Source organism: Rutilus rutilus, assembly GCF_951802725.1.
Source record: "Rutilus rutilus genome assembly, chromosome: 11".
Lineage (NCBI taxonomy): Eukaryota > Metazoa > Chordata > Actinopteri > Cypriniformes > Leuciscidae > Rutilus > Rutilus rutilus.
Window position 1 is genome coordinate 18,809,507 of NC_140216.1, and position 8,884 is coordinate 18,818,390.

An 8,884-nucleotide genomic window follows, 5' to 3' on the forward strand; every position below is an offset into this window, starting at 1 on the left:
CTTTCATCATCGAATAGTATTCGAAAAGCTGAAAAATGGCGACGCAAAACCTGATGGAGAGCGACTCCCCGTTGAGTCCTGGCGATGCGGGGCACAAGTATCATCCGGCGTGTGAGTGCGCCACGGGCAAAGAGTGTCCTTTAAGAGCTACGCTAGACTCTATGTTTAAAGATCATTTTAGAGGCCAAATGGTTGGCTTGATGCACAGGATCATAGATGCTGCGTGTGGTATGAACAACGATTGTGCGCAGCATACCAAACGTGTGACAAATCTCAAAAATGAAATGGATGTAGTAAGAGGCTTGATAAAGTCATGGCCTGATGTAACACCCATGTTTTTTAACGGCAAAGAGCCGAACGGCGTAATCCTCAGAAAGGTTCTGGATGTGTTGCGTGAATGTTGTGACGAATTTGAATTGAAATACTCACTATTTGTACATTCGTAACGGATCTCTGTGTGTCACTGGTGTCAAAAAATGCAAAAACTGACGTTGGTGAAATAGTTGAAAGTCTGGTCAACTACATCCTAGAGCAAGACATGATAGCCTGCAGAGATTTTCTATTCTGGTTAGACCATCTGTAAATGTCGTTATTGTTTTACTTTATGTACGTAATGCCGATCTATCATTTTCTTCACTACTTCAATGTATACTCGAAAGTATAATGTTGAAATAAAAATTTCTGAATGAAAAAAATGTCTGAGCTCATAAAAATAGTATTATAATAGTATAAATAATAATAATAATATTTAGAATAATTAAATATTTCAATATTTGTTTTCTGCATTTGAATTACTGTATCCCCGAGCTGGCAACCATTTCCAAGATGTGAATACCTGAAATTGTGTGGTGATTTAAAAAAATTTGAAATTGTGGTGTTGAACAAAATTTGATTTTGTTCTTAGCATCGGTCCCTGCATCATAGAGGGTATTTAATAAGTGTAATAAGATTATGTGTTCTGTCATGGACGACTAGACTCTAGTCATGGGATGTCCAGCAGAGAGAGAATGGCTTGAGCTGACACGCCCTGTGGTCACATTTTTACCCGCCACCGCAAACCTCCTGTCGTCCTCTCACTCTGCCTTTTCATCCACTTCGCAACGTAGCCATCCTACAGCTTTCCAACCCTGCGACAGCCGTAACATCAACCACCACGGCATCCATTTCAGGCCAAATGGAGGAGCAGGTGGGTTACTTAAACACGGCATTCAGCAACCTGGCCCTCTCCAGTCCCATTTCCTCCCGTGAAGTTGAGGATATGTCTCACCAGCGACCTCCGACTTGTCACAATCCTGGCATGCGTCGGGAACAGGAACGCCTTGACACCTTTCAGAATTGGACTCTTGCTACAGTAACTCCAGCCGAGCTTGCCAAAAGCGGTTTCTACTACCTTGGCCAGGGCGACAGAATGGCTTGCTTCAGTTGTGGAGGCCAGCTTAGCAACTGGGAACCGGGAGATCGGGCAGTATCAGAGCACCAGAGGCATTACCCCAACTGCCGCTTCGTTCGAGGTGACCGTGCAGATAATGTACCTTTATCTGGTGGCGGCCTTTCCAATGGATCTAACTCGGCAATGCAACAGTGTGAAGAAAGGTTGCTCACATTTGTCAACTGGCCCTCAAGAATAACTGTTCGACCAGACCAATTGGCTAAGGCTGGTTTTTACTATGTTGGTCGTAATGATGACGTGAAGTGCTTTTGTTGTGATGGTGGACTCAGATGTTGGGAGTCTGGTGATGATCCATGGGTAGAACATGCTAAGTGGTTTCCAAGATGTGAATACCTGTTGCAAGAAAAGGGCCAAGAGTTTGTTCATCAGATTCAAGCAAGATTTCCAAGACTATTTGAACAGCTATTGACTCATGGAGACAGCAACTCGAGAGAATTTGTGAGAGAACAAGAGAACAATCCTGTGGTGAAGCAAACCGTTCAAAGCAAAATCCTCGCAAGTGGAGAAAATTACGAAACCGTTCAAGAGTTGGTGTCTGATTTACTAAGTGCAGAAGATGAGAAGAGAGAGGAGGAGCGAGAAAGTAAGTTTCTTACTTTTCTTAAGAAACATCATCTTGCCATGTCACAGAACCTAAAAAGTGTGCAGAGCTTAATGGACCATCTTCTAGAGGAGAACGTCATCTCACAGAAAGAGTATGGCATTATTCGTAACTGCACTACAGTCAAGCAGCAGACAGGGCAGCTCATTGAGTTAGTCCTGTCAAAAGGAAATGCAGCAGAGGTCTTCCGCAACTGGATCAAGAAGAATGATGTCTACCTGATAAGAAAACTGATGGCCCAGACAAATGAAGCTGCATCACCGAGTCAAGATCTTTCAGACTTGTCAATGGAGGAACAGTTAAGAAGACTTCAAGAGGAGCGCACATGCAAAGTTTGCATGGATAAGGAAGTGAACATTGTCTTCATCCCCTGTGGTCACCTAGTTGTGTGCAAAGAATGTGCGTCTTCTCTGCGCAAGTGCCCCATATGTAGAGGCTTGGTCAAAGGCGCTGTCCGTACTTTCCTATCATAAAGTTTTCCTATCATTTGGATTTGCAAATTTACATTTAACTTGATGAATAAAAACAATGATACAACAAGTCATGCCGCCAGAGAGAAGTTTATTATTTTCACTCAATCCAGTTACAAAATCTGATTAAACATATGCACGGGTGAATTGTTCACCATAAGTTCTGTAACAAACATTTAGAAAGTAGTTAGGATCTATTTCATTTTGCACATGATTTAAGTTAATTTTACCAACTATGATGTTAAAGTTCATAGACCTTTAGCGCATTGAGTTAAAATTAAAATCAATATCGCATTAAACACATCATTACCGTGTTTAATAACTTCAATAGTTATCAAGCACCAGCTGATTTAAGTTTTTCTTCAAACAAAAGTAATTTTCTGATAAATCATCGTACACCTACATGTGTTTTGTTGTATGCATAGATTTTGAGGGTCCTTGTCTTTGTTTCGCGGTATTTTTAAAAACATAGAACCAGAGAACAGAGAACCTTGTGCGGGATTCTATATCCGCATAAAGGTTAAAATATAAAATATACATTTTAGCGCTATTTAAAAACTAGGACGGTATTATAATATAATGTAAATGTCTCACGTGAAGATGATGGTTTAAACCATCATTTTATCACATCAAGCCAATTCATGCGAATACTGTCGTATATGAACAAAGAGAAGACCTAGAGTTCACTAACATTATAGCTAACTGTAGGAAACACATATCCGGGGAAAGTGTAAAGAAAGCACCATACAAAACATTACAATCACACCCGGCAATACGATAAGTGTTACGCTAGTGATGTTAGAAATGAAACCTTGGTAAACAATTTCATGCAAACATGAAATGCAAACAAAATCTTTTAAACAAAGTCTTGTTTCAGAGTCGGTATGCTCCGGTGAAAACTTTGTGACTTGTGTGAAATTTGAAGAGGCCGAGAACACTAGCGCTGTTAAACATGCGGTTCAATATAAACAAGAATCCGACTCTAATGCGACTGTGCTTGTTTCACATAACTGTTGATTGTTAGATTTAATAGTTAGATGATTTATCTAACCATTGCAATTGACGATATGTTAAAACATTTGGCATTATGCTGAATAAAAAGAAGAACAACTATTAAGACATAAAACACAACGTCTGTTTTCTGGATCGAGCCTAAAAGACAGATGCCTAAAACTCAAAGTATTGGTGTGGACAGAATAAAAAATGAATCAACCCTCCTTTCATGTAAAAATACCACATATCAACTGTGATTCATTAGCTTAACTGTTGTTTTGTCACACAAACAAAATAACTGTGTAATAATAACAAAATAAGTGTAATAGACGAGTTTGAAGTGTAATAGTTTTATAGGTAACAGAAAAAACAGCAATACTCATCTTTCACGTCGATGTTTCGTAGACATAGCAGAAAGATGTTCTAAAAGTGTCTTAAACACTCTCATACTAGAAGGACCGTCATTTAATTATCTTTATGCAATATTTGTTCATGTTTTTCATACATTCCTATATGAACATGTTTGACCACGCTCTGAGACTATATACTTTTTGCAAACTGTACAAAAACAAAAAGAAACGAGTTCAATTACAGACATTCAAAAACTAAAACTGATCACTATAGTGGCTTTTCTGTATTTGTTTTAAATGGCTCATGATGATGAAGAATTAGAATTAGAATTTACTTTTGGTGCAATTTTATCTGCAGGTTTCACCAAAGTGTGGAACTTTGTTTAACAGCTTCAAGTTTTGATGAATATGCATCTCTCGGTGCAATAGTTTAAGTGTAACTTTGTTACTCATACTTTGTGTGATTCGTAGATAGAGGGAAAGTTGCCCTAAACAAAGTATCAATGTAGTTCTCAAACAGAAAGACTATCACTTAAATTCTTCATCGTCATTTATTTCTATAAACACTGAATGTTGACGGCTCTCAAAGAAACGTCTTCACCTAAAACACATACAGTCCAACATACAAAATGTGAACCAGTGTCGTCTGCTATCTGAACAAGATGACTAAATCTAGTGGAGTAATAAAACCATCATTTGGAAACTTTAGTGATTTGGTCTTTTGAATCTTAAAGATAAAGAATAAGATTATGTTTGAAAGTTAGTCCATAGGATGTGGAACTTTGCATCACTATGGTGTGTAAAAATACACCCAAAGATTTAAGCACAAATATTTACACACATATTAAGTAGGAGAATATCAAGCCTATCTGTATATTTGGGGTCAGAGAACATCCTTAGCTCATACATCTCTTTACTTTTGTGCTGGATGTTAAAGTGTTAGTTAAAAAGATAAAGGTATTAGTTAATAACAAACAAACAAAAAACTTTAAATCAACATGAAGCCATAACAGTTTCAAAATGACTTCCATAATATTTTCTTTTAGTAAAGCTATGTCTGGATCAGCCAACACAAAGTTGTGCATTGTGAGTGAGATCTCGCAAAGATTACACCGATATTAGATTTCTCGAACATTGCACTATGCCTGAAACTATGCCGAAAACTGTCAAAAAATCATCTGGTATCATGGTTTAGTTGAATTTTAAAACACTGTTTTTTCTTTTTTTTCTTAAAAATGATCTTGTTTAATCGTGTATTCAGTCCATATTTATCAGGTTGATATTTGTAGAAATAAGCAAAATACATTTATAAAGCAAAAAGAACGAGTTAATGGCCTTGTGTCAGAACACAACAGGTCTTTTTATTGTAACTTTGAAAAGTGTAATACAGTATTTTGATTTTTACACACGCAGTGTTTTCGCCAACTGACCTACCCCTGAAGTTATGACTTCTGAAGGCCTCTCATGTGCAGATTCGCTCGGTTGAAAAAATTGTATTTTATCAGCTAAAATCATTGTCTTTATTCATAAATATGTCCTCATGGGTGTAAAATGACCTCTGCCAATGATCTGACTTATCCTTGTAAGCGAAACATTTCTTATCTTTATTTACATGGGACGGGTAAGTCCATGGAAGCTTCCATGTCATTCCGCCATCTTGAAAAACTATAATGGCAGAGAGGGACAAAAAGCACTAGCCTACCTCAACACGTTTCATCAACGCGTGTTCGTTCAGAGCCGGCTGCCTGAGACCGGCTAAAGTGGACAAGGAGATCAGTGAGAGGCGCTTGTTGTCACTACCCCGGAAAATTTTAAAATTTTAAAATATCGGGATGTAAATAAATATCGGGATAGCTTTTCCCAGGTGGAAAGAGCTAATGAAGGAGAAAGACTTTGAAAGGGAAGTTGCCTGCTTTCTTCTCGACAGGTAAGTCAAAATGACAAGCTTTTTTCATTGCTTGGTTGTGTAAATCATTATATACGCAGCATAACAGTAGAACATGTATAGTTAAACTCGATGATGTGCTATTGGAAGACATGTTGTCATAGCTTCTTGGCACATAACGGCTACCGCAGTTGCAACACGCATTTGAAAAGCGAAGCGCTAGAGAGCACTATTCGTTAAAATGCAAAATACAATTTCACCGCTAGATGGGAGAAATTCTTTTGGGAGAACTAACTTGTAGGGTCTTTAACAAAAAAGTCTCCAAAATCAAGGAGGTCAAAGGGCATGCTTTCTGCTATAGTATCATCAGCTCTCCCCAAAGTCTATTCATACGGCCACCAGACAGATTTTATACACCGGATTTAAACTTCTACCTATATTTTGATTAAATAACCGATAGTATATTCTCAGTAAAGGGTTTCACCCTGTGTGTTTCCACACTGATTAAGGATAGTTTGGGAGTTACAAGTAAAAATGATCTTATACATCTTATACTTTGAATTAAGACGAGTAAAATTAAATATTCGCCAACTTGACTTATGCCACGTCATGGACCACAGAGGCACATCGCGTCTCTGAAATTGTGTGGTGATTTTCCAAATGATACAAACTTAGTGTAAATAAGAGCAATGCAGAGTCCTCGGATTTCTTAAAAACAACACAACATCAAAACATTGTGACAAACTTTGACAACATGTTGTATGGACCTAAGATCTAAGATCTAAGACGCCTAAGCATACTTTTTTGCTTTATTTATTTATTTCATTTTTGAAAAATGTACAAATGTAGTTTTCTGTGATGGTCGTGTTTAGGTGTAAGGGATAGAATATGCAGTTACGGTACAAAAATCATTATGGCTATGGAAAGCCCCCACCATAAAAATTGAAACCCCAGCATGGAGAAAAAATGCTGATTGAATCTTTTCATATAAATGAGATTTAAGACGACTAAGTACAGTTTTTTAACCATCTAAAGTTTTTGAACAGACATTGTTTAATAACAATTATACTTTAGGGTCACCGTTAAACAAAATCATTACAGTAATCTTCTAAAAGGTAAATAGAAGATGCGTATGTATTCAAACTTTATAGATTTTTTCAAGAAAGTTAAGAACTTCAAACTAAAACAGTCTTTCATTTTAAAAGATCACATTTAAACTTTTACGATTATGCTTTGAAATAAATTTAGTACGAACAAAACTTTGGCTCTGGAAAGGCGTTAGCAGACTAACATTACATACGCTGTGACATGATGCACGTAGAGATTAGTTCATTTTTTAGAACCGTGTGTGTGCACGCGTGCAATACAGCTTAGACATTATATTAAATTATTTATTTATTTTATAGTTTTCTGTGATGGTCGTGTTTAGGTGTACATGATCGAATATGCGGTTACGGTACAAAAATCATCATGGCTATGGAAAGCCATCAAAATTGAAACTCCACACGGGCAAAAAATTATGATTGAATCTTTTCATATAAATGAGATTTAAGACGACTAAGTACAGTTTTTGAACAGACATTGTTTAATTACCGTTACACAAAATCCTTACAGTAATCTTCTAAAAGGTAAATAGAAGATGCGTATGTATTCAAACTTTAAAGATTTTATTTAAACAGTCTTTTGTTTTTAAAAGATTTCATTTAAACTTTTAAGGTTATACTTCTTATCAATAAACTCAGCACCTGATATCCTGATCGCTGAATTTGTGTGACTCTCTGACACACACACACACACACACACACCCACACACACACAAACACACCGTTTGGCTGGTGCTTTTTGAAAGCTCCGCAGGTCAAACGCTGGTGTAAAGAGAGGCCAGAGGGCCCTGATTTCTAAACATGTAAGATGATTTTTATTTTTGTTTATTTAAAACTAAAACAATTGGATCAATAAGATATTTATATTATAAACATTTAATTTATACACTTTTAAAGAATGTTTTTCAACTTTAGTTAGTCTGATATACACAACATGATTAGGAAAACCCCTTTCTCACTGTGCTCTGGAGGAGCAGCACGTTTCAGATGTCAGAGGTCAAATATTACACACACTATATCTTCTGGCTCAGATACAGCCGGTGCTGAGAGAAGGAGAGAGAGAGAGAGAACCACTATGTGATTTTATATTGAACGCATTTTTGTGAACCCATTCATAAACTTGTTTAACTCTCTAAACATTTTACTGATTGTAATTTTGTGACATTGTTTAATCACAGTGCCTTGATGTTATCTGGAATACGATGTGCTCTGGCTTTTACTTTGAGAAGCATTATGGTCGGTCAAGGTCAAACAGGTGGTGTAAAGAGAGGCCAGAGGGCCCTGATTTCTAAACATGTAAGATGATTTTTTATTTTCATACATTGCGTTGTTTCATGAGCTGTATGTTTTTTCTTCAACTCTATAAACATTTAACTCATTGCAATTTTTTTTTTTTTGTGAATCCATTTGATTTAAACTGAAATGCTTGGTTCAGTGGATAGTTCTACATTTTATTTAAACTTTTGGTGTGAGGTTTTAGTAAGAACTTTATAAACATTTCATTTATATTCTTTTAAAAGAACTGAATGGTTTTTCAATGTTTTTGTGTGAGATAAACTTCCACAGTTTTTCCCTTATCAGTTTTCACAGTACAGCCCGGATAAGCTAAGGAATATGTAGGGAGGAGGATCGTGTGTGATACCAGCTTCAAAAACACACACACACATACAGACACTAACTGTCATGTTCAAAAGGCTTCAACTTTCTGTTAGATACCATGTCATATTGTTATAACACTTTCTGTCCATATCAAAAGGCATCAAACTAGCTGTCATAGCCATGACATATTGTTATAACACTTTCTGTCAATATCAAAAGGCATCAATAGGCATCAAACAATCAGACTTTCTGTCAGATATCATGACATAATTATTTAATCACAGTGTCTTCAAAACCTTCTGTCCATATCAAAAGGCATCAAAAGACTTCAAAACCCGAAACTAACTGTCAACCTGTCAATCAAAAGTCATACTAACTGTCAACCTGTCAATCAAAAATCAAAACTAGCTGTCATCCTGTCAATCAAACATCA

At 36.7% G+C, this 8,884-nt stretch overlaps 1 pseudogene across 1 annotated transcript; it reads left to right on the top strand.

The window, feature by feature from the left end:
* Positions 1 to 984: 984 nt before the first annotated feature.
* LOC311300116 (putative inhibitor of apoptosis) lies at positions 985 to 2,524 on the top strand (annotated as a pseudogene). Its single transcript has one exon. The product of its transcript is annotated as a putative inhibitor of apoptosis (transcript).
* The last annotated feature ends 6,360 nt before the right edge of the window (positions 2,525 to 8,884 follow it).